A 24,077-nucleotide genomic window follows, 5' to 3' on the forward strand; every position below is an offset into this window, starting at 1 on the left:
TCTTGTCTGGTGGCACCGGTGGTGTGGGAGGTCGATGCTGAAATCGAGCGGGCGTTACGTTCCGACCCTAGCCCTCCACAGGTTCCGGTGGGTCGGATGTACGTTCCGCTCGAGGTTCGGGATCGACTCATTTATTGGGCTCACACGTCACCCTCCTCTGGGCATCCAGGTATTGGCCGGACAGTGCACTGCCTTAGCACGAAGTACTGGTGGCCAACGTTAGCCAGGGATGTGAGGGTTTATGTCTCCTCCTGCTCGGTGTGTGCCCAGTGTAAGGCGCCTAGACACTTGCCCAGGGGAAAGTTACAACCCCTGCCTGTTCAACAACGACCCTGGTCTCACCTCTCGGTGGATTTTGTTACAGACCTTCCCCCCTCACAGGGGAATACCACCATCCTGGTCGTTGTGGATCGGTTCTCGAAGGCCTGTCGTCTCCTTCCCATGCCGGGTCTCCCTACTGCCCTACAGACCGCTGAGGCACTATTCACCCATGTCTTCCGTCATTACGGGGTACCCGAGGATATAGTGTCTGATCGAGGCCCCCAGTTTACCTCCAGAGTCTGGAGAGCGTTCATGGAGCGCTTGGGGGTTTCGGTGAGCCTTACCTCGGGGTACCACCCGGAGAGCAATGGGCAGGTCGAACGTGTAAACCAGGATGTGGGTAGGTTTCTGAGGTCGTATTGCCAGGGCCGGCCGGAGGAGTGGGCGAGGTATGTTCCCTGGGCCGAGATGGCACAGAACTCTCTCCGCCACTCCTCCACTAAACTAACTCCGTTCCAGTGTGTGTTAGGGTACCAGCCGGCTCTGCACCTTGGCATCAGAGCCAGATTGAGGCCCCTGCGGTGGATGAGTGGGTGCGGCACTCGGAGGAGACGTGGAACGCTGCACACGTCCATCTGCAGCGGGCCATCCGTCGACATAAGACGAGCGCCGATCTCCACCGCAGTGAGGGGCCGGTGTACGCACCGGGAGATCGAGTCTGGCTCTCGACCAGAAACCTGCCCCTCCGCCTGCCCTGCCGGAAGCTGGGTCGGCGGTTTGTGGGGCATTTTAAAGTCCTGAGGAGGTTGAACGAGGTGTGTTACAGGTTACAACTGCCTATTGATTACAAGAATATTAACCCCTCGTTCCATGTGTCTCTCCTTAGGCCGGTGGTAGCTGGTCCACTCCAGGACTATGAGATAGAAGAGACTCCTCCGTCCCCGCTGGACATCGAGGGGGCTCCGGCGTACACTGTTCAGTCCATCCTGGATTCGAGATGCCGGATGGGGGGTCTCCAATATCTCGTGGAGTGGGAGGGGTACGGCCCGGAGGAGCAGTGCTGGGTGCCGAGGAGGGACATCTTAGACCCGTCTCTTCTGACCGAGTTCCATCGTGGTCATCCCACGCGCCCTGCTCCGCGTCCTCCTGGTCGTCCTCTAGGCCGGGGTCGGCGCACGGCTGGAGCCGCGCGTCGGGGGGGTACTGTCTCGGCTTCGGCCGAGGCTGCTCCTCCTCCTTGTTCGGGCAGGCTTCGGCGGTCGTCGTCTCTGGAGTACTAGCTGCCACCGTTCTATGTTTCGATGTTTGTTTGGTTTGGTCTGTTTGTACACCTGTTCATTGTTAGTGTTAATTATGTGTCCTATAAGTTCTCTTGGGTTTTGTCATGTGTTGTGTGTAATTGTTTCTTATGTCAGCAAGGGCTGCTAGTACTTCTCTCTCTCGTGTTTGTTTGGAGAGAGTGTCCGCACAGTGTGCGCATTTTGTTTTGTATTTTGAGCTGTACTCAGTGTGCGTAAAGTTCGCTTGCCTTCCGGCTTGGATTTAGCCGTGTGTCTTGTTTTCGTGTCTTCACTAAAGACTGTTGAACGAAGCCTCTGTTGTCCTGCGCTTGATTCCACACCACATCCACGCTCGAACCTGACACCACTTCAGAAAAGAGAATTCAACTGAGAGCAATGACAACACTCTTTCCTTCTGGGAGCTGATATTTTGGATTATTGCTTTTTTCCTTATTCTGCAGAGATTTCTTTGCGATTGTCTTATTACTTCCTTCATTTTCTAGCAGGATGGCATCTGCAAATGCAACTGGTTCAGGGTAATTTATCTCTTTAATTATTCAATGTATATTATTGTTAGTATGGTGCTGTTATTAATGTTAGTTGTAGGCCCAAAATGAAGCCTGACCTAAATTTGAGGTGCTTTTGGTTGAGAGCATTAGAACTGTTGAGGCTATTTTTATTTATTTATTTACTTTTTGTCATTTAGCAGACGCTCTTATCCAGAGCGACTTACAGGAGCAATTAGGGTTAAGTGCCTTGCTCAAGGGCACACCGACAGATTTTTCACCTAGTTGGCTTAGAACCAGTGACCTTTCGGTTACTGGCACAATGCTCTTAACCACTAAGCTACCTGCCGCCCAGAAACACAATTCAACCACAGTAACGTTGCTGTTTATTAATGTTAGTAGTAGCTCTGCTAGCACTAGTAATAATAGGTGTGTAAGTATTGACATACTGCTAGTAACTTCATTACATGTACTTATTGTGCATTTACTGTCTTACAGAAAACAAAGAAGGATCCCTCTTGTCTGCAGATTTTGCTTGAAGAACCAGGACAACATCTCTCTACACCTCAGCAGAGTGTGCATGAAGTTAAAAACAAAACAAGAGATTGTTCAAGAAGTCGCCGCTGCCCGAGATTCCATGATAGAGCATCTTTGCAAAGGCAGGATCTTTGACTACAGCTTACTCAGCTGTATCGTTATACAACAAGACACACTCCGACTCCTGATCCAGAAGCTTGAAGAAACTGGTCATATTGTTAAGAACAAGCCAGAAGTCAAACAAGCACCTGTGTAAGCTATTTCTTACACTGATAAAATAATATATATGCAAGTTACATCGTATTTTAACTCATTTTAACTGTCGTCCAATTATATTTGATTGTAATATAATATAATTGTTTTTGTTTATCTGTATGATATTTCAGCCAAGTGGAAGTGGCTCATGTGTTGGCACCAATTGAAGATGCAGATGTAGATGCAGAATCAGACATCAACATGGAGGATGACCAGTCTGCCTTGTACCAACCGTAAGTAAATACACATATAAATAATCTCATAAACAACTACTACACATAAGCATTTCCAAGACTGCCTGAATGACTTACAGAAGTCCATGAGCAAGCAGGTGTCTCAGGAAATTACTGGCAAATGGTATATATTTAAAACTGATACTCATGGAAATTAAGTTAATATTTTAAGTGTGTATTGTTGTCATTCTTCAAATCATTAATGTATTATTGTTTTTCTGCAGGTACACACAGATGGTGACTGTTGCAAAGACACCAAAAGAATGTTTGGCAATCTTGGAGGTGGCCAAGAAAGACTTTCTGGGTGTCATTGGGAAGGCCATGAGTGAAGAATCTTTGGACGAAAATGAACAACTGTACTACCTGGAGTCTCTGCTCATGCTGAAACATCTCCAAAGTGCTGGAGTTGTAAATAATATGACCGTAAGTTAACTAATGTCATATAATTGCTATAATGTTGAATCGTATTAGCTTTTTTGGCATATGTTTAATTGATATGTCACATTTCCTATTGTAGCTGAACGAATGGCTCTCAAGGAAGGCGCACATCTTGCTAAATGGTGAGAAATGGACTGTCTTCAGTGTTAAGCAACACAAGACAGGGACACAGCAGGTGGCAACCGTTTCGTTAGATGAGGAGGAAGATGCAGTAAGTATATTTACCACAATCTGGTTATTGTGAATGAGATTGATTTAATACAAACCTGGTAAATATGTTTTTTTTGTCTACATTTTCAGTGGTTGGATACGTACTACCGACACGTTCGACCAGCTTTTCTTCAAAACTGTGATGACGTGGAAGAAGATTAGAGATTCTTCATTTCCACAGCTGGAAGAGCCATCTACAATCCTTCCAATTACCTACAAAGGTTTCATGCCAAGTAAGTAGAACACTGTTAAGAACAACGCTGTTTTTTATCATTACACAATGCTTTTATGACAGTACAGTTTTCTAAAACCAAAACAGTTTTTTCTTGTTCTTTCATCAGATACAAACTCCCCAACATCACCAGCCAGGTAGCAAGGCGAATTTTTGAGACATACCAAAGCCAACTTCACAGACCAAGAGAAGGCACTTGTTGCTGACTACTTGGCCCATACAACTGCTACAGCTGACAGGCACTACCGCATGAAGACACCAGTCAATGCCTGCATGGGAATGAAGCTGATCTCCAAAGTTGCCATGTCCAGTGAATCTGAGTAAGTATTTACACTCGTTATATAAATGACCCTTTACAATGTCTTGTAAAGTTGTTACATATGGCTAATACGTTTTTGTTATTTTCCCTTTTTCAAGTAGTGAGACTGCAGGCCCCTCCTCCGCAAGCACAAGTTATGGAAGAGGAACATTGTCCAGCAGCCAAAGGTTGGATGAGGCACAGGCCTTGAACGTCTTCTACCAAAACTTCCCTGTCACAATTGATGGACAATCAATCAAGAAGAAGGACAGACTACTGATTGCAGGAAGGCATGAGAGATACTGTTATGACAAGTGGAGAAACCAGCAAAAGAAAATGAGACGGAATTATGTGATCGGTAAGATGCAGCTAAAATACAATAGACTGAATACAATTTTTACATATTAGGTATTACGAGAATGTACTTTATTTAGTCACATAACTACGACTGTAAGTAATCCTGGATAAGGGCTTCCGCTATTGAATAAATGAAATTAATAATAACACATTTATTTTTGTCTTTGCATTGTTACAGCTCACTTCCCCAGAAGAGAACCCACTGCCAGAAAAGTAGAGATATACATTAAACGGCAGAACTGGGAGAAGAACAAAGTGAAGGTGGAGGATGTCCTTCGTTACTGGCAACCTTCAAGCAACACTGACACAAAAAAAGACATCAACGCAATTATGAAGCTGGTGAAGTCCCAGAAGTGGAAAGGACTGTACATTTCCAGTGACCCTGTCAAAGGAAGAAAGGTCATGACAACACGGAAATTTGCTAAAGGGGAAGTCGTCTGTGACTACCACGGTCTCCCACTCTCAGGGAAGCAGGGGAAAGAACTTTTGGCAGCAACAGATGAAGACGAGATGGGGTACCTATATTTCTACAAGGATGTATCAGAGAAAACGTGCTGCATAGATGCCAAGACTGTGCCCTGCCCTTGCCACCCAGAGAAGGACACAATTGGACGGAGGATCAACCACTCCAGAAAGAGAAGCAACATAAAGGGTCAGCTTCAGCAACTTGAAGAGGATGGCAAAGTGTGGAACGTTATCCTTTTCATTGCCCAACGAGACATTCCGGTGCAGGAAGAACTGTTATTTGACTATGGGGTGTAAAGAAAATATTTTGGTGGAGAAGGAGAAGATTTGGAATGGCTTGACAGCTAGGCCAGTCAGCATGAAATCAACAATAACTGATGGGACTCAAAAATATCCTTAAACCCCTTTTTAAAATGTAAATCTGTAATTTTGGTAATATATTTAGCCATGCATGTTCAACTTAAAATGTCCGTTTTGGGTATCCTGCACTTTAAAATAAACAACACATTTAAAGAAAACCTGCAAATTGTTTTTCTTTTCACCCTTGTCTATTCAACACACTTTTGGCAGATGCCATCTTGCTAAAAAAAGTCTCAGGTGTTGTTGCCTAGGCCATTGCTCTAATGTTTGAGGCTCCTCAAGCTGAGGAATTTCACACCTCTGTGTGGGGGTTTCACAAGCTATTAGGGTTAGAGAGGAAGTATTATGTGCAGTAGTCAGAATTGCTTCTATATAACAAGACATTCTCCCAAGAACTGTCTGATACAGTTGCCCCCCAGGAGACCAGCTACACCCTCATCCAGGTTGAACACCTGATATCCCCCACCACCCAGGAGACCAGCTACACCCGGATCCCCAACCTGGTTGAACCCCCGCTAACCCCCACCGCCCAGGAGACCAGCTACACCCAAACCGAACCAAAGAAGACTGGGATAAAGTCCTGTCACCCTGTCACCCTAAAAAAATTCCAACCCACTGAGCATGACACAAACAACCCCTTCCAACCACGACCAAGGAAGAGGAAATATGACTACATGCGAAAAGGTAAATCAGTATCTAACTTATATTGTTTATTAATAAATCGTAATGCTGTCAATAACTTCAATTATGTTTTTTAATAAATTAATACAACAATTCCAGTGATTGATGGTCCCCTACTTTTCGGGAGGCAGGCATATTATACACTCTTAGAAAAAAGGGTTCCAAAAGGGTTCTTCAGCTGACCCCATAGTAGAACCCTTTTTGGTTCCAGGTAGAACACTATTGGGTTCCATGTATAACCCTTTGTCTTAAGGGTTCTACCTGGAACAAAAAAGGGTTCTCCTATGGGGACAGCCAAATAACAATTTCTAAGAGCGTAGTCTAAGGCTAGGCATAGATGTAAAGTGAATAATGCAAATGACTGGCACACTAACTTCATTAATGTTCTGATGGGTGGTGATTAAATAAATGTATTTATGGTTTCAGTGCATCCGGGGCAAATGATTTTCCCTATTCTCGAAATTCTTGCCAATAGAACTTCAGAGGAGGTAAATCATCTGCAGTACATTGAAATTCCTGTGACTGTATTTACAGGCTAATCCTAGTGCAACACCAATTGTAGTTAACTTGCAGTACATAGACCTTGTTAAAGTGGCAACATGTAACCAAATTCACATAGAAATGTGAGTTACAGATCTTTCATTCTACTTGAAAGCAAGTCTAAGAAGCAGTAGATCTGTTCAACAGTGTGCGTTATTTCTATGTTTCCCGTTCTTAAGTTTTGTTTTAGAGTCTTTTACTTTGGTTTTGTACAGCAGCTTCAAACAGCTGACATTAGCAACCATGACATTGTGGAGAGATTTCTGCATAGTGCAGCTTTAAAAAAAAAAAAGTATATATGGGTGATTCTTTAACTATGGTACTTTTCTTGTCCCTGGATGAAATAATAAAAACTAAAAAACATTTCTTCTTTTTTGTTTTTGTCATACTTACTCCACCCTAAGGGGAACTTATAAAAAATGTATCATGGCTCAATCATTCTTTTTATTATATAATATGAGGCCTTTTATGCATGGTTTTTACTGTTTTCCCTCTGTCCCTAAGCCAGACTTTGTATCTTCAACCTCGCTTAATTCTAAATTAAATATTTAAATAATGTAGATTTCAAGTACAAATGATAAAATACCATTTATTTCAATTCTACATATTATATATTGTGATACATATTCACATTTTCCTATATTTTTCATAAATAGAACCCTTGTCCCTTGGGGTCACTGTCATTTCCACCACCCTGTACAAAATAGAATCCTGGGATCAGTGTTTTAGGTTTGTATATTTAGTAACCATAGCAACAGAAACTCCACAGTGGAACACATGGCTGGATGAAATGGTGTCCTCTACAGGGGGTAATGAAAAGAAGAAAAATCAAGGTAAATATGAGTAAAACTGAGAGTATGTTTATTGGTCGTCATTTCCAAACAGCTCATATTTCACATGGACGTAAAAATAACTGGATACATTTAATTTAATAATGTGTAATTTGTGTATATTTAATGCTAACTCTAAAACTAATATTAGCAGGCTAACATAGCATGAGATTTTAGAGGGAAAGTGGGGAAATGTCATTTCCACCACAGTCATTTCCACCACAGTGTTCATTGTGGTGGTAAAGACAGGTTGTGGTGGAAATGACATTGTTCGTGCTAAACAGCAAATTATTTGGGCTATAATACTGATACTAAATTCAAAAACAGTTTTAACAATATTACAATATTGTTGGTAAATAAGAGAACAATAGATAAGTAGGTTTGACATGATGTCTTGGCTCTTTCTTTAAGATGGCAAGCAATACCACAGCACAGAGGTCAAGATCATACAGAGAAAGAATAAAATCAGATCCACTTAAATATGCAGAGTCCCTCAAGAAGGACAGAGAAAGATACCTGAAGAAAAAGCAACAAGGTGTTGTTAAATCTGTGACAGAAATGCCGAAAAGAGAACAACGAAAAATGAGAAGACAGTGGCGAATTTCTCAACGAAACAGACGTAGGAAATGGAAAATGGTCTCAGCAGTGAATAGTTTCATGGCACATACAACACCACCACCATCACCAGACAACATGAGTGTTAATGCAGAAGACATCCCTGAAACACCTCAGCTGTGTGAGCTTACACCAGAGAGAACTCCACAGAGGAAAAGAGGGAGAAAAAAGGTTGCGAAGGCAAAAGCAAAGGTGTACAGAGATCTTAATGACATTAAACAAAAGCTTGAGGATGCCCTCAGAAAAGTTGAAAAATACAAAAAAAGTTCAAGCACACTTACCAGCACATCTCAACCCATCATAGACCTGCATGAGGGACTGATTGGAAGTTGGTGTGTGGTACGGTATGATGGGGATCCTTACCCTGGCATTATACAGGATGTGGACCCTGAGGGTTGTGCTCTGGTGAGAACCATGAGTCATATTGGCAAAAACAAGTTATTCTGGCCTATGAGAGACGATGTTATTTGGTACCGGCCAGAAGATGTGATCAGGCTGGTCCCAGAGCCTCAACCAGTAACAAAGAGGCATGTGATGGTGGAGCCAACAGTTTGGAAAGAAATATGCTCTGTTCTTGACCATGAAACATAACTGAACCTCTGGCCCATATGCAAGTTTGACAGATACAGTATTTAGCAAATACAATGTCTATTTAGTCAGATTCAACTTGTTATTCCACATGATTACGTTTGACAGTACATGGATTTACAATATAACACACATGACAGTAATGTTTAAGTACAGAGTGTTTGCTCTGGTTCAGCATAGGCATATAAGTTTTCAATTTCAAAATATATTGGCTATTTTATCTGTTATTCAACTGGTTATATTAAGGTTATGTTAAGGTAATGATGACATAAAGGGTTTGCTCTAGTTTGTACTAGTTTGCTCTAGTTCAGCATGTAGAAAACAGTGAAGAAATGATTTGCTGATTTTTAACACAAATTCATGTTTTTTCATTTTTTGGATTGTTTTTAATTTAAAAATATTGGTGATATGTTTTTGTTCACAAATGCTGTTGCTTATTGATTTGCTCTGGTTCACCACATAGAGCAGTAGAAAAATTGTTTTTAATTGGAAGTTGCCTATCTGTCATTTCCGCCACGCCATGTCATTTCCACCACAACACATATTTTAAAGTAAAACATAAAAAACATACAATCAAACCAACTATATTCAGTGGTGTTGATAATTGTGCAGTTAGGGCTAAGATTTGTGTATACACTTTGAGAAATATATGATTTTGAGCTATGATAAGAAAATGAAATGTTCCATTGACCTAGTTTTAGGTGTTTTTTAGTGTAAACATTGTAAAATCTTTACAGTTACATTTCTGAAAAAAATAATAAATTACAAATTTGAACAGATATGTGTGTGCTATTTAATCAAATATATTTATAACAGAAGATATTTCATTATTTTCTCTTAAAAATACATGTTTTGTTATGTGATGGAAATGACCGTTTTCTTGGACTGTCAGATAAAAATGGCAAAAAATATATATTAGTAAATACAAATCATCACAGCCAACTTCAGGGAAGGTTTCCAGACAGATTGAGAAACCAACTGATACTAAAAAATTGTTTGTAGAAATGTTTTTATTTTCTGAAACTGTCTAGCTCAAAGAGTACCATAGTTGAAGAATTACCCATATATATTTCTTGCATAATAAAGGATCAGGAGCAGAAAGTGAGATGGAAACCATGCTCTGGATGGTGTGTTTACTTCAACTAATCTCCTAGAAAGAATTGAGAATATACTGTACACTCAATACCATATGTATTTTGACAGTGAAGCTAAAATGTACAATTTTAATCTAAACTCCAGGATTTTGAATTTGAGATAAAATGTTTCATATGAGGCGATAGTACAGAAGGTCACCTTTTTACAATTTTGAAAAGAAAGCACTTTATGCATATAGTCCCCCCCAATTGAAGAAGCCATAAGTATTTTGACAAATTCACTTATAGTGTATTAAAGTTATAGTACATTAAACCTTTTATTTAAAAAACTAAATTCTGGAGTATAGATCCATATTTCACATTTTAGCTTCACTGTCCAAATACATATGGTTTTGGTTGTACCTTGGTATTGGATCTAACGTTACAGTGCCTTGCAAAAGTAGTCATACCCCTTGGAAACGCCTTTGACAGCGATAACAGCTGTAAGTCTTCTCAGGTAAGTCTCTTAGAGCTTAACACCAGGATTGTGCAATATTAGCCCATTATTCGTTCCATAATTCTTCAAGCTAGGTCAATATGTTGGGGATCATGGCTAGACAGCAATTTTAAAGTCTTGCAATAGATTTCCAATCAGATTTAAGTCCAAACTTTAACTTGGCAACTCAAGAACATTCTCTGTCTTCTTGCTAAGCAACTCCAGTGTAGATTTGTCATTGTGTTGTAGGTTATTGTCATGCTGAAAGGTGAATTCCTCTCCCAATGTCTGGTGTAAAGCAGACTGAACCAGATTTTTCTTTAGCATTTTGTCTGTGCTTAGCTCCATCCCGTTTCTTTTCATCCTGAAAAACTCCACACTTTTTAATGATGTCAAGCATACCCATACCATGATGCAGCCAGCACCAAACTTGAAAATACGGAGTTAGTTACTCAGTGATGTGTTGTGTTGGTTTTGACCCAAACATCATAAGGTTTTGCATTTAGACAAAAAAGTATATTCCTTTGCAGTTAATTTTTTTCAGTATTAACTTTAGTGCATACAAGATACATATTTTGGATTTGAGGTATTATGTGTATTTGTATTCTTTTTTTTACTGTCATTTAAGTCATTATTGTGGTGTCACTACAATGATGTTAATCCATCCTCAGTTTTTCTACCATTGCAGCCTGTAACTGTTTTAAAATCACCAATGGCCTCATGGTAACACCCCTGAGCAATTTCATTCATGTCCTGCAGCTCAGTTCAGAAGGATGACTATCTTTGATGTGTCTTGGTGGTTTAATACATAATCCACACCATAATTATTAACTTGATCATACTTAAAGAGATATGCAATGTCTGATTTGTTATTGTTACCCATCTACCAATCACTGCTCTTTTTTATGAGGCTTTCGAAAAGCTACCTGGTCTTTGTAGTTGAATCTGAGCTTGAAATTCAATAATTGACTGAGGGACCTTACAGATGTTGTATGTATGGGGGACAGAGGTATGGGTAGTCATTCAAATATAATGTCAACCCCTATTGAGTCCATATAACATATTATGTGATTTGTTAAGCCAAATGTAACTTGTGAAATAATTTAGGCATGCCTAAACAAAGGGGCTGAAATACTTATGTAACGACTATTTTAGTTCTCAAATGTTGAATTAGTCTTCATAAAAAAATCTAAATGTTCATCCACTTTGACATTAGAGTACACAATTTTGAGTTGATTGTTGACGAAAAATCTAAATGAAATCAATTTCAATCCAACTTTGTAACACAATAAAATGTGGAGAAATCCAAGGGGTATGAATACTTTTGCAAGGCACTTTATGTAGTTGAAATAATATATATTTGAGGGGAGAAGGTGCTCGACCAACGGGAGACAAGGTGCAACCAAAAATCATAAAACCGTTTGAAAAGAATAGGTGCAACCCTTGCTCACGATTAAATATTGAATGATTTATTTTCTATTTCTGCTTAAAAACATGACATTCCTTTTTATGTTTTCTTTCTTGTCTTACAGTGGCAAGAAATGGGACGATGACTGGATCAAGGCCGAGGACCGGTTTTCTCCAGTTTAACCTCTACTTTATGCACAAATGTCTTCCTCACTCTCCCTTCACATTTATCACTGTCAATCATAAATGGTTGGCTAGATTCGTCATGATTTCCCATTGAAACGTTCATGGAGCATCAGCATGCCAACCATTTGATCTCAATCAGTTTCATGAGAATATGCATTTAGAGCTTCTTGATATACAGTGAGCTACAAAAGTATTGCAACTGTGACACATTTTTTGTTGTTTTGGCTCTGTACTCCAGCACTTTTGATTTGAAATGATACAAGGTTAACTATGAGGTTAAAGTCAGCCTGCCATCTTTAATTTGAGGGTATTTTCATCCATATCTGGTGAACCGTTTAGAAAACACTTTTTGTGCATAGTCCCCCCATTTTAGGGGACCAAAAGTATTGTGATAAATTCACTTTATATGTGTATTAAAGTAGTCAGAAGTTGAGTATTTTTGTATTTTATGTTTGAATTGATTCATTTTACTATGTTACTAAATATGTACGTTTAATTCCACTCTCTGTCCATTCTTGACCTTTCGCTTCTGCCTATTCTATAACACAATGCACATAGCTAATTATCTTATGGAGTAGATACAACAATATTTACTGTATAGACTGTTAATTTGCAAGTTATCTAGTCAATGGGCTCCAGATCAAACGTGTTGGTCTTTCAGCCAAAGCACCCCATACAGAAGCAATAATTTGATATAATAAAGAACAAACAAAAATCAGGCTATATGAATCAGACAGTACTAGGACAGATGGTTGAAAATCACAGATTTTATCGTGATTTGACTGTTTACAGTAGGCAGAAATCATCTTGTGGTCTTCCTATTTGTTGTTAGTGACACTCTCCAGTCAACACTGCCGTGGTTCTGAACTCGCCACGGCATTCCTTGCATTTCTACCGCACTAGCTAGCAGTAGCTGTCTGTGGTCCTGGAATAAAACGTTGGCTCACTATTAGAAAAGGCACACGGGTTAATATACATAGTTCCTCATTTTACCTGTGCCTTTTCCAATATAGTTAAGCTACAACATTAAGTCTCAGATGCATTCGTTCCAAACATAAAGGTCACTCTTGTTTCCTTCTGTCTTTCTACTTTAACAATGTTAGTTCAATGGACAAAAGTACAGGATCCTTTCTTTCCAAATATATATTTTTGGCATTTAGCAGACGCTCTTATCCAGAGCGACAGCACACATTTTTTTGTATTATTATTTTTATATACTGTCCCCCCTTGGGAAGCGAACCCACAACCATGGCGTTGCAAAAACCATGCTCTACCAACTGAGCTACATCCCTGCCGGCCATTCCCTCCCCTACACTGGGCCAATTGTGCGCCGCCGCATGTGTGTGCCGGTCACGGCCAGCTACAACAGAGCCTGGATTTGAACCAGGATCTCTAGTGGCACAGCTAGCACTGCGATGCAGTGCCTTAGACCACTGCGCCACTCGGGAGACAAATTCCACCCTACTCCTTGGAAAGTGGACTACTTATAACCAGATGCCTAAGCACATAGTACAATGTTGATATATTAGTTATGAGCAGTGGATTGGGCTGATCAACTTTAGTACTTAGTGAATGTCTTATGAGTAATGAGAAAATAATAATCAAAAGTAATGAAAATGTTGCATTTTGGACGACTGACCTTGATCTTCGCAATTCATATCTGAGTTTATTATAGGCCTATAGGCTAGGCGTAGCTAGGCTATATATTAAAATACATAGGCCTACATGTATATCAACATATCTTATTTTTTGTTATATATATATATATATATATATATATATATATATGGATTATATACACAGTATATTTAATGCTATTACATATATTAATTTACCTGAATTTTTTCTGTTGGATATAGGCCTACCCCTGAGTCATATTGACATGCAGCATGTTTAGCACATTGAGACAGACCGTCTATCTGTTTGCGCTCTAAGCTAGTTGTCCGCGAAAATATTTGATGAAGATCAAAGCCAAATCATGCCTCAACTGCTTTTTAGAAAAGCAGTTGCTTATCAGGAATATGATGTGCCGAGGACCATGGCAATAGAAGTGCGGTTATAAGGCCATGCGGGTAATAATATAATAATATGCCATTTAGCAGACGCTTTTATCCAAAGCGACTTACAGTCATGCGTGCATACATTTTTGTGTAAGGTTGGTCCCGGGGATCGTACCCACTACCTTGGCTTTACAAGCGCCGTGCTCTACCAGCTGAGCTACAGAGGACCACAAATAATGGGTAATGGGTATAGGGGTTGAAAGGCCACATATCGGCTGTTGAATGTTAATATTGTCAATTTTTTGAGCTTCTTGAAGCATCAATATCGATGTAACAACGTTTCTATAAGCATTTCTATACATACACTTGTTTTCTGCCATTAACCTTTTACAAAGGTTTCCTGGTGTTGTATAGAGGTCAGGTCTGGTCATGGAATGTTTTTTGTAGCTCAGTCTTATGGCTTGGCACAAATAATATTTTACATTAATCAGAAATAATTATGCAATCCCATACCCCTGGTGGCCATGGGGTGCTCAATAGCGCTACCCACAGTCTACTTTTTCACAAACTTGGATGATTCTTTAATCAAGAATAGATTAACATAGCCTAATGTTATTTGACGTTAGGGGTAACTCCAGGGGTACAGCAGATATAATAATATGCTTACATTCCGGGTTTTTATCCGGGTTTTTTTTTGAGAGCACAGACATCCAGGCCTTTAGGCCTGCACTCCCTGCCCAGTCACAAACCGTTACTCTCATTTGAAAAATGTTGAAATGCTACGTGGAAATTCTGTGGAGAAGTTTTTCCCAGCATTTCAACCTCCCTCGTCCCTGACCCAACAGCATAATGCAAGGAGAATGACATGCTATATAGAAACATTGATTTGGAGAATGGCGTGTTATATATGAACATTCATTTGGAAGACAATTGCCCACCCAAGGTGTTGTCGCCTAGGCCATTGCTCTGATGTTTGAGGCTCATCTAGCTAAGGGATTTCACATGTCTGTGTGTGGTTTTCACAAGCTGTTAGGGTTAGATAGTAAGTTTTATGTCCAGAAGTCTGAAATTAATATATTTCCAGAATATGGTTGGGGGACATAGAAAGAGCAACATATTTGAAGATCAGCAGGCTCTGACGTTTTTTGGGCTAAAATATAGACATCAAGAAAGGTCTCAGGACAAGGCCCAAAATGAAGCCTGACCTACATTTGAGGTGCTTTTGGGTGAGAGCATTAGAATCGTTGAGGCTAGAAACACAATTCAACCACAGGAACACTCCTAAGGTCCTCCCGATCTGTGCAAGCCTACCTTTGACCATGTGGAATTAACCCTTAACAGTGAAAAGAGGGTGCATTTAGGGTCATTTTCCATAGAAATACATTGCCTGCTGCCCTAACTTCAACCTGATGCCTATGTGGGTTATGATTGCCATATCAAACTGTCTTCTATGACTATAAGGATTACCTGTGTTGATTTTAAGCTTCCTGGAGCAACCGGAAGTGTTAAGATTGACCTTAAACGTGGTTTTGATTTCACTCCCTGCAGTTAGTGAAAAACACTGCATTCAACCCTCTGGAAATTAATCAGTTCTTCTCGTATAGACCTGCAACAGGGTTCTGTAAAAGCGTGTCCCAATGGTACCCAAATGTTCTATAATAATATAATAATAATATGCCATTTAGCAGACGCTTTTATCCAAAGTGACTTACAGTCATGCGTGCATACATTTTTGTGTATGGGTGGTCCCAGGGATTGAACCCACTTCCCATCTGAGCTGCAGAGGTATTGTGAGGTGTGAAGTGGTATGGGGGTTAGCAACTCATTTGCTTATGTGTAAATCTACCCTAAATGGAATATTTTAATGTGGAATGGGGTTGGGTCAATCTGATTGTATATATACTGACCAAGGCAACAGTATATACTCCACTTGTCACGGTTTCGGCCGAGGCTTCTCCTCCTCCTTGTTCGGGCAGGCTTCGGTGGTCGTCGTCTCCGGAGTACTAGCTGCCACCGTTCTATGTTTCGATGTTTGTTTGGTTTGGTCTGTTTGTACACCTGTTCATTGTTAGTGTTAATTATGTGTCCTATAAGTTCTCTTGGGTTTTGTCATGTGTTGTGTGTAATTGTTTCTTATGTCAGCAAGGGCTGCTAGTACTTCTCTCTCTCGTGTTTGTTTGGAGAGAGTGTCCGCACAGTGTGCGCATTTTGTTTTGTATTTTGAGCTGTACTCAGTGTGCGTAAAGTTCGCTTGCCTTCCGGCTTGGATTTAGCCGTGTGTCTTGTTTTCGTGTCTTCACTAAAGACTGTTGAACGAAGCCTCTGTTGTCCTGCGCTTTATTCCACACCACATCCACGCTCGAACCTGACATAATTACACACCGATCTCCATGGAATCAGCAGGAGCAGCCTCTGCCGCCGAGGTAATCGAGGAGCGCCTTCGTGGACAGGAGGACAGAATCAACCGGATCGGGAACGCTCTCGATGGAGTGATGAATACCCTCCGTAGATGGGAGACCAGCGGGTTACCCAAGCCTCCACCTACCACACCACCACCATCGGTCAGTCCACCTGTCCAACCTCCGGAACCCAGTGGGATTCGGCTCTCGCTCCCGAGGGCGTATGATGGCACCGCTGCCGGGTGTCAGGGTTTCCTTTTACAAGTCGAACTCTACCTAGCCACCGTACACCCGGTGCCCTCGGGACACGAGAGCGTTTCCGCCCTCATCTCCTGTCTCACCGGCAAGGCGTTGAAGTGTGCCAACGGCAAATGGAGGAGGATAGACGCCGCAACGATCACATATGCGGAGTTCTCCCGCCGCTTCCGGGCTGTGTTCGACCATCCACCGGAGGGGAAAGCGGCGGGGGAGCGTCTATTCTACCTCCGGCAGGGGATGAGGAGCGCCCAAGAGTTTGCACTGGAGTTCCGGACTCTAGCGGCAGATGCAGGGTGGAATGAGCGGGCCCTCATAGACCACTTCCGCTGCAGCCTCCGGGAGGACGTCCGTAGAGAGTTGGCTTGCAGGGACACCACTCTCACGTTTGACCAATTGGTTGACATGGCCATTCGTCTAGACACCCTGCTGGCCACCCGCGGACGTCCTGGGTGGGGGTCGCCCATTCCACCCTCCACCACCTCCGAGCCGAGTCCTATGGAGCTCGGGGGGGCTGGCGCTAGAGAACGGAGGAGAAGGAGTCCGAGGGGGGCCGTCCCCTGCACCAACTGTGGCCGTGGAGGACACACTGCGGCTAGGTGCTGGGGAGGGTCTCCAGGGGGACGAGACGGCAGGCCACGCACTGGGGAGTCCTTCCAGGTGAGTAGGCGCCCCACTTACCCAGAGCTCTCTGTCGTGCACCTAACCATACCTGTTTGTTTTTCACAGGTTGCACCTCGTTCCCAGCATAAGGCGCTAGTAGATTCAGGCGCAGCTGGGAATTTTGTAGATCGAACATTTTGTATAGAGTTAGGGATTCCTCTCCTTCCTGTTAAAAATCCCTTCCCTGTACATGCCCTAGATAGCCGTCCGTTGGGATCGGGGTTAATTAGGGAGGTCACAGCGCCACTTAGGATGGAGACGCAGGGGGGTCATGAGGAGACGATTCAGCTATATCTGATCGACTCTCCTGCGTATCCGGTGGTGCTGGGGCTTCCCTGGTTGATTACTCATGATCCCACTATTTCGTGGCGAGAGAGGGCTCTTAAGGGGTGGTCTGCCCAGTGTGTGGGGCTATGTCTGGGTGTTTCCGTGGGGGCGACCTCGGTGGAGAGTCCAAACCAAGTGCCCGCAATGCACGTTCCCCCCGAGTATGAGGATTTAGCACTCGTGTTTAGCAAGGCGAGGGCGGCGCGATTGCCACCTCATAGACAGGGGGATTGTGCGATAGACCTCCAGGCAGGAGCTGCGCTCCCGCGGAGCCATGTGTATCCTTTGTTGCAAGAGGAGAAGAGGGCGATGGAGACATACATAGCCGAGTCTCTGAGACAGGGCTACATACGGCCCTCCACTTCCCCTGCGTCCTCAAGCTTCTTTTTTGTGAAGAAAAAAGATGGAGGTTTGCGCCTGTGTATTGATTACCGCGGTCTCAATCAGATTACTGTGAAATACAGTTATCCACTCCCTCTGATTGCGACTATGACGGAGTCATTACACGGGGCACGGTTCTTCACAAAATTGGACCTCAGGAGCGCCTACAACTTGGTGCGCATTAGGGAGGGCGATGAATGGAAGACAGCATTTAGTACCACCTCGGGTCATTACGAGTATCTCGTCATGCCATACGGGTTAATGAATGCTCCGTCAGTCTTCCAATCCTTTGTGGATGAGATTTTCCGGGACATGCAGGGGCAGGGAGTGGTCGTGTACATAGACGATATTCTGGTGTACAGTTCTACCCGAGCCGAGCATGTAGCCCTGGTGCGCCGAGTGTTGAGGAGGCTGTTGGAGCACGACCTGTATGTCAAGGCAGAGAAATGTCTGTTCTTCCAGGAGTCTGTCTCCTTTTTGGGTTATCAGTTGTCCGCGTCAGGGGTGAAGATGGAGGTTGACCGTACGATGTACGTTCCTGCTTGGTCGGGAGAGGTTGTGTTTTCTCTAGCAGGAGGTAAGCAGGAGGTAAGCTTGGCTTCTTATATGGTGTTGAGTAAAGCTTAAACCATGTATTTAGATCGTAGGTAGGTAGTTGTAGTTAGGTACTGTAGGTAGTTTATTTAGGTAGTTATTTAGGTAGTTATTGTAGGTTTCCGTAGGTAATTATTGTAGGTAAGTATTGTTTACGGCGGAGCCCGGCGAAGCACGAGGCTAGCTAGCTAGCGGGTAGCTACTGGTAACGTTTAGCAACGGTGGAGAGTTGTTTCCAATGTTAATGTGCTAGCTAGCCAACGTTTAATTTTTGCTGCGTTATGAAAGGAACTAGACACGGACACGAATTATCTGTTTAGTGTGTTAACACACTATTGGTAGTTTGTTGTAACCAAGTATTGGTGCTAAACTGTGTGTTATTGGATGCTAGCATGCTAGTTAGCTATGGCGTCATAGTTAGGCATCGTGGGCTGTTGTGGGTAGTTACTGTAGGTTAGCATTGTTTTTCGGCGGTGCCGGGTGTAGCACGAAGCTAGCTAGCTAGCCGTTCTTCAAACAAAGTCAACACAGTAGCCATTGCTAGCTAGCCAACACGACCAGCTAACTGTACTGTAGTAGCTAAATACAATATACTTGTGCTAGCTAGCCAACGTTTAATTATTGCTGCGTTATGAAAGGAACTAGACACGGACACGAATGATCTGTTTAGTGTGTTAACACACTATTGGTAGTTTGTTGTAACCAAGTATTGGTGCTAAACTGTGTGTTATTGGATGCTAGCATGCTAGTTAGCTATGGTGTCATAGTTAGGCATCGTGGGCTGTTGTGGGTAGCTACTGTAGGTTGGCATTGTTTTCGGCGGTGCCGGGTGTAGCACGAAGCTAGCTAGCTAGCCGTTTTTTCGAACAGAGTCAACACAGTAGCCATTGTGTGCTGTACTGTGGCAGCTAAATACAATATATTTGTGCTAGCTAGCCAACGTTTAATTATTGCTGCGTTATGAAAGGAACTAGACACGGACACAAATTATCTGCTTAGTGTGTTAACACACTATTGGTGGTTTGTTGTGACCAAGTGTTGGTGCTAAACTGTGTGTTATTGGATGCTAGCATGCTAGTTAGCTATGGTGTCATAGTTAGCTAGCTGAATAAAGTGGGTTGAGTCTATTCCTTTAAACATTGAACCGCTGTGGTTCACAACAATTCTGATTTCTAAAAGGTGGAAGTTGGGAGAGTTTTTGTTCGGGTGGTTCAGTGAAACAATTATAGTTTCTGAGGTGGAAGTTTTGGTGAGGGAGGCCCTGCTCTCTCCTCTCCCAGATGTTTAGTTCATTTCATTCTGATCTCCTCTGCATTATTGTATCCATTTGCTACAGCCTGTCAACTATGCCTCTGCCTATCCCTGTTCTCTCCTCTCTGCACAGGCTACACAAACGCCTCACACCGCGTGGCTGCTGCCTCTCTAACCTGGTGGTCCCTGCACGCACCCCACACCTGGAGTTCCAGGTCTCAGGCAGCCTCTGGAACTGCCGTTCTCCTGCCAACAAAGCTGACTTCATCCCAGCCTATGCTAACCTCCAGTCCCTCGACTTCCTGGCGCTGACGGAAACATGGATTACCACTGAAAACACTGCTACTCCTACTGCTCTCTCCTCGTCTGACCATGTGTTCTCGCATACCCCGAGAGCATCTGGTCAGAGGGGTGGTGGCACAGGAATCCTCATCTCTCCCAAGTGGACATTCTCAATTTTTCCCCTAACCCATCTGTCTATCTCCTCATTTGAATTCCATGCTGTCACAGTCACTAGCCCATTTAAGCTTAATATCCTTGTCATCTATCGCCCTCCAGGTTCCCTTGGAGAGTTCATCAATGAGCTTGACGCCTTGATAAGTTCCTTTCCTGAGGATGGCTCACCCCTCACAGTTTTGGGGGATTTCAACCTCCCTATGTCCACATTTGACTCATTTCTCTCTGCCTCCTTCTTTCCACTCCTCTCCTCTTTTGACCTCACCCTCTCACCGTCCCCCCCTACTCACAAGGCAGGCAATACGCTTGACCTCATCTTTACTAGATGCTGCTCTTCTACTAATCTCACTGCAACTCCCCTCCATGTCTCCGACCACTACTTTGTTTCCTTTTCTCTCTCGCTCTCCTCCAACACTACTCACTCTGCTCCTACACAGATGGTAATGCGCCGCCGCAACCTTCGCTCTCTCTCTCCCACTACTCTCTCCTCTTCCATCCTATCATCTCTTCCCTCTGCTCAATCCTTCTCCCTCCAATCTCCTGATTCTGCCTCCTCAACCCTCCTCTCCTCCCTTTCTGCATCCTTTGACTCTCTGTGTCCCCTATCCTCCCGGCCGGCTCGGTCCTCCCCTCCAGCTCCGTGGCTTGATGACTCATTGCGAGCTCACAGAACAGAGCTCCGGGCAGCGGAGCGGAAATGGAAGAAAACTAAACTCCCTGCCGACCTGGCATCTTTTCACTCCCTCCTCTCTACATTTTCTTCATCTGTTTCTGCTGCTAAGGCCACTTTCTACCACTCTAAATTCCAAGCATCTGTCTCTAACCCTAGGAAGCTCTTTGCCACATTTTCCTCCCTGCTGAATCCTCCCCCCCCCCCCCCTCTCTCTCTGTGGATGACTTCGTCAACCACTTTGAAAAGAAGGTTGACGACATCCGATCCTCGTTTGTTAAGTCTAATGTCACTGCTGGTCCTACTCACACTGCCCTACCCTATGCTTTGACTTCTTTCTCCCCTCTCTCTCCAGATAAAATCCTGCGACTTGTGACTGCAGGCCGCCCAACAACCTGCCCGCTTGACCCCATCCCCTCCTCTCTTCTCCAGACCATCTCCGGTGACCTTCTCCCCTACCTCACCTCGCTGATCAACTCATCCTTGACCGCTGGCCATGTCCCTTCCGTCTTCAAGAGAGCGAGAGTTGCTCCCCTTCTCAAAAAACCAACACTCGATCCCACTGATGTCAACAACTACAGACCAGTATCCCTTCTTTCTTTTCTTTCCAAAACTATTGAGCGTGCCGTCTTTAGCCAACTCTCTTGCTATCTCTCTCAGAATGACCTTCTTGATCCAAACCAGTCAGGTTTCAGGACTGGTCATTCAACTGAGACTGCTCTTCTCTGTGTCACGGAGGCTCTCCGCACTGCTAAAGCTAACTCTCTCTCCTCTGCTCTTGTCCTTCTAGACCTGTCTGCTGCCTTTGATACTGTGAACCATCAGATCCTCCTCTCCACCCTCTCCGAGCTGGGCATCTCCGGCGCGGCTCACTCCTGGATTGCGTCCTACCTGACCGGTCGCTCCTACCAAGTGGCGTGGCGAGAAGCTGTCTCCGCACCACGTGCTCTCACCACTGGTGTCCCCCAGGGCTCAGTTCTAGGCCCTCTCCTTTTCTCCCTATACACCAAGTCACTTGGCTCTGTCATATCCTCACATGGCCTCTCCTATCATTGCTACGCTGACGATACACAACTAATCTTCTCCTTTCCCCCTTCTGATAACCAGGTGGCGAATCGCATCTCTGCATGTCTGGCCGACATATCAGTATGGATGACGGATCACCACCTCAAGCTGAACCCTGGCAAGACGGAGCTGCTCTTCCTCCCGGGGAAGGACTGCCCGTTCCATGATCTCGCCATCACGGTTGACAACTCCGTTGTGTCCTCCTCCCAGAGTGCGAAGAGCCTTGGCGTGACCCTGGACAACACCCTGTCGTTCTCCGCTAACATCAAGGCGGTGACCCGCTCCTGCAGGTTCATGCTCTACAACATTTGGAGAGTACGACCCTGCCTTACACAGGAAGCGGCACAGGTCCTAATCCAGGCACTTGTCATCTCCCGTCTGGATTACTGCAACTCGCTGTTGGCTGGCCTCCCTGCCTGTGCCATTAAACCCCTACAACTCATCCAGAATGCCGCAGCCCGTCTGGTGTTCAACCTTCCCAAGTTCTCTCACGTCACCCCCCTCCTCCGCACACTCCACTGGCTTCCAGTTGAAGCTCGCATCCGTTACAAGACCATGGTGCTTGCCTATGGAGCAGTGAGGGGAACGGCACCTCTGTACCTTCGGGCTCTGATCAGTCCCTACACCCAAACGAGGGCATTGCGTTCATCCACCTCTGGCCTGCTGGCTCCCCTTCCTCTGCGGAAGCATAGCTCCCGCTCAGCCCAGTCAAAACTGTTCGCTGCTCTGGCACCCCAATGGTGGAACAAGCTCCCTCACGATGCCAGGACAGCGGAGTCACTCACCACCTTCCGGAGACATTTGAAACCCCACCTCTTTAAGGAATACCTGGGATAGGATAAAGTAATCCTTCTACCCCCCCCCCCCAAAAAAAAATTTGTAAAGTGGTTATCCCACTGGCTATAGGGTGAATGCACCAATTTGTGAGTCGCTCTGGATAAGAGCGTCTGCTAAATGACGTAAATGTGCCCTTGAGCAAGGCACTTAACCCTAATTGCTCCTGTAAGTCGCTCTGGATAAGAGCGTCTGCTAAATGACTAAAATGTAAATGTAAAAATGTAATTGGCAAACCCCAACCACGATTAAAGAGGTGCAGCAGTTCTTGGGCTTTGCGAATTACTACCGGAGGTTTATCCTGGGTTTTGGACAGGTGGCAGCTCCCATAACGTCCCTTCTGAAGGGGGGTCCGGTGCGCTTGCGGTGGTCAGCTGAGGCGGACAGGGCTTTTGGGAGACTGAAGGACCTGTTTACTTCGGCTCCGGTGCTGGCGCATCCGGATCCCGCTTTACCATTCCAAGTGGAGGTGGACGCGTCAGAAGCCGGTATCGGGGCCGTTCTCTCGCAACGGTCCGGCACGCCACCTAAACTCCGCCCCTGTGCTTTTTACTCGAAAAAGCTCAGTCCGGCGGAGTGAAATTATGACGTAGGGGACAGGGAGCTGTTAGCCGTGGTACAGGCCCTAAAGGTGTGGAGGCATTGGCTTGAGGGGGCTCAACACCCTTTTCTCATTTTGACTGACCACCGTAACCTGGAATACATTCGGGCAGCTAGGAGACTAAATCCTCGCCAGGCTCGGTGGACTATGTTTCTAGCCCGGTTCGTGTATAAGATCACTTACATCCCTGGGTCCCAGAACGGAAAGGCAGACGCCCTGTCTCGGCGGTATGACACAGAGGAGAGGTCCGTTGAGCCCACTCCCATACTACCGAAGTCTTGTCTGGTGGCACCGGTGGTGTGGGAGGTCGATGCTGAAATCGAGCGGGCGTTACGTTCCGACCCTAGCCCTCCACAGGTTCCGGTGGGTCGGATGTACGTTCCGCTTGAGGTTCGGGATCGACTCATTTATTGGGCTCACACGTCACCCTCCTCTGGGCATCCAGGTATTGGCCGGACAGTGCACTGCCTTAGCACGAAGTACTGGTGGCCAACGTTAGCCAGGGATGTGAGGGTTTATGTCTCCTCCTGCTCGGTGTGTGCCCAGTGTAAGGCGCCTAGACACTTGCCCAGGGGAAAGTTACAACCCCTGCCTGTTCAACAACGACCCTGGTCTCACCTCTCGGTGGATTTTGTTACAGACCTTCCCCCCTCACAGGGGAATACCACCATCCTGGTCGTTGTGGATCGGTTCTCGAAGGCCTGTCGTCTCCTTCCCATGCCGGGTCTCCCTA

Source organism: Coregonus lavaretus (assembly GCF_964263955.1).
Source record: "Coregonus lavaretus genome assembly, chromosome: 34".
In the NCBI taxonomy this organism is placed as follows: Eukaryota; Metazoa; Chordata; class Actinopteri; order Salmoniformes; family Salmonidae; genus Coregonus; species Coregonus lavaretus.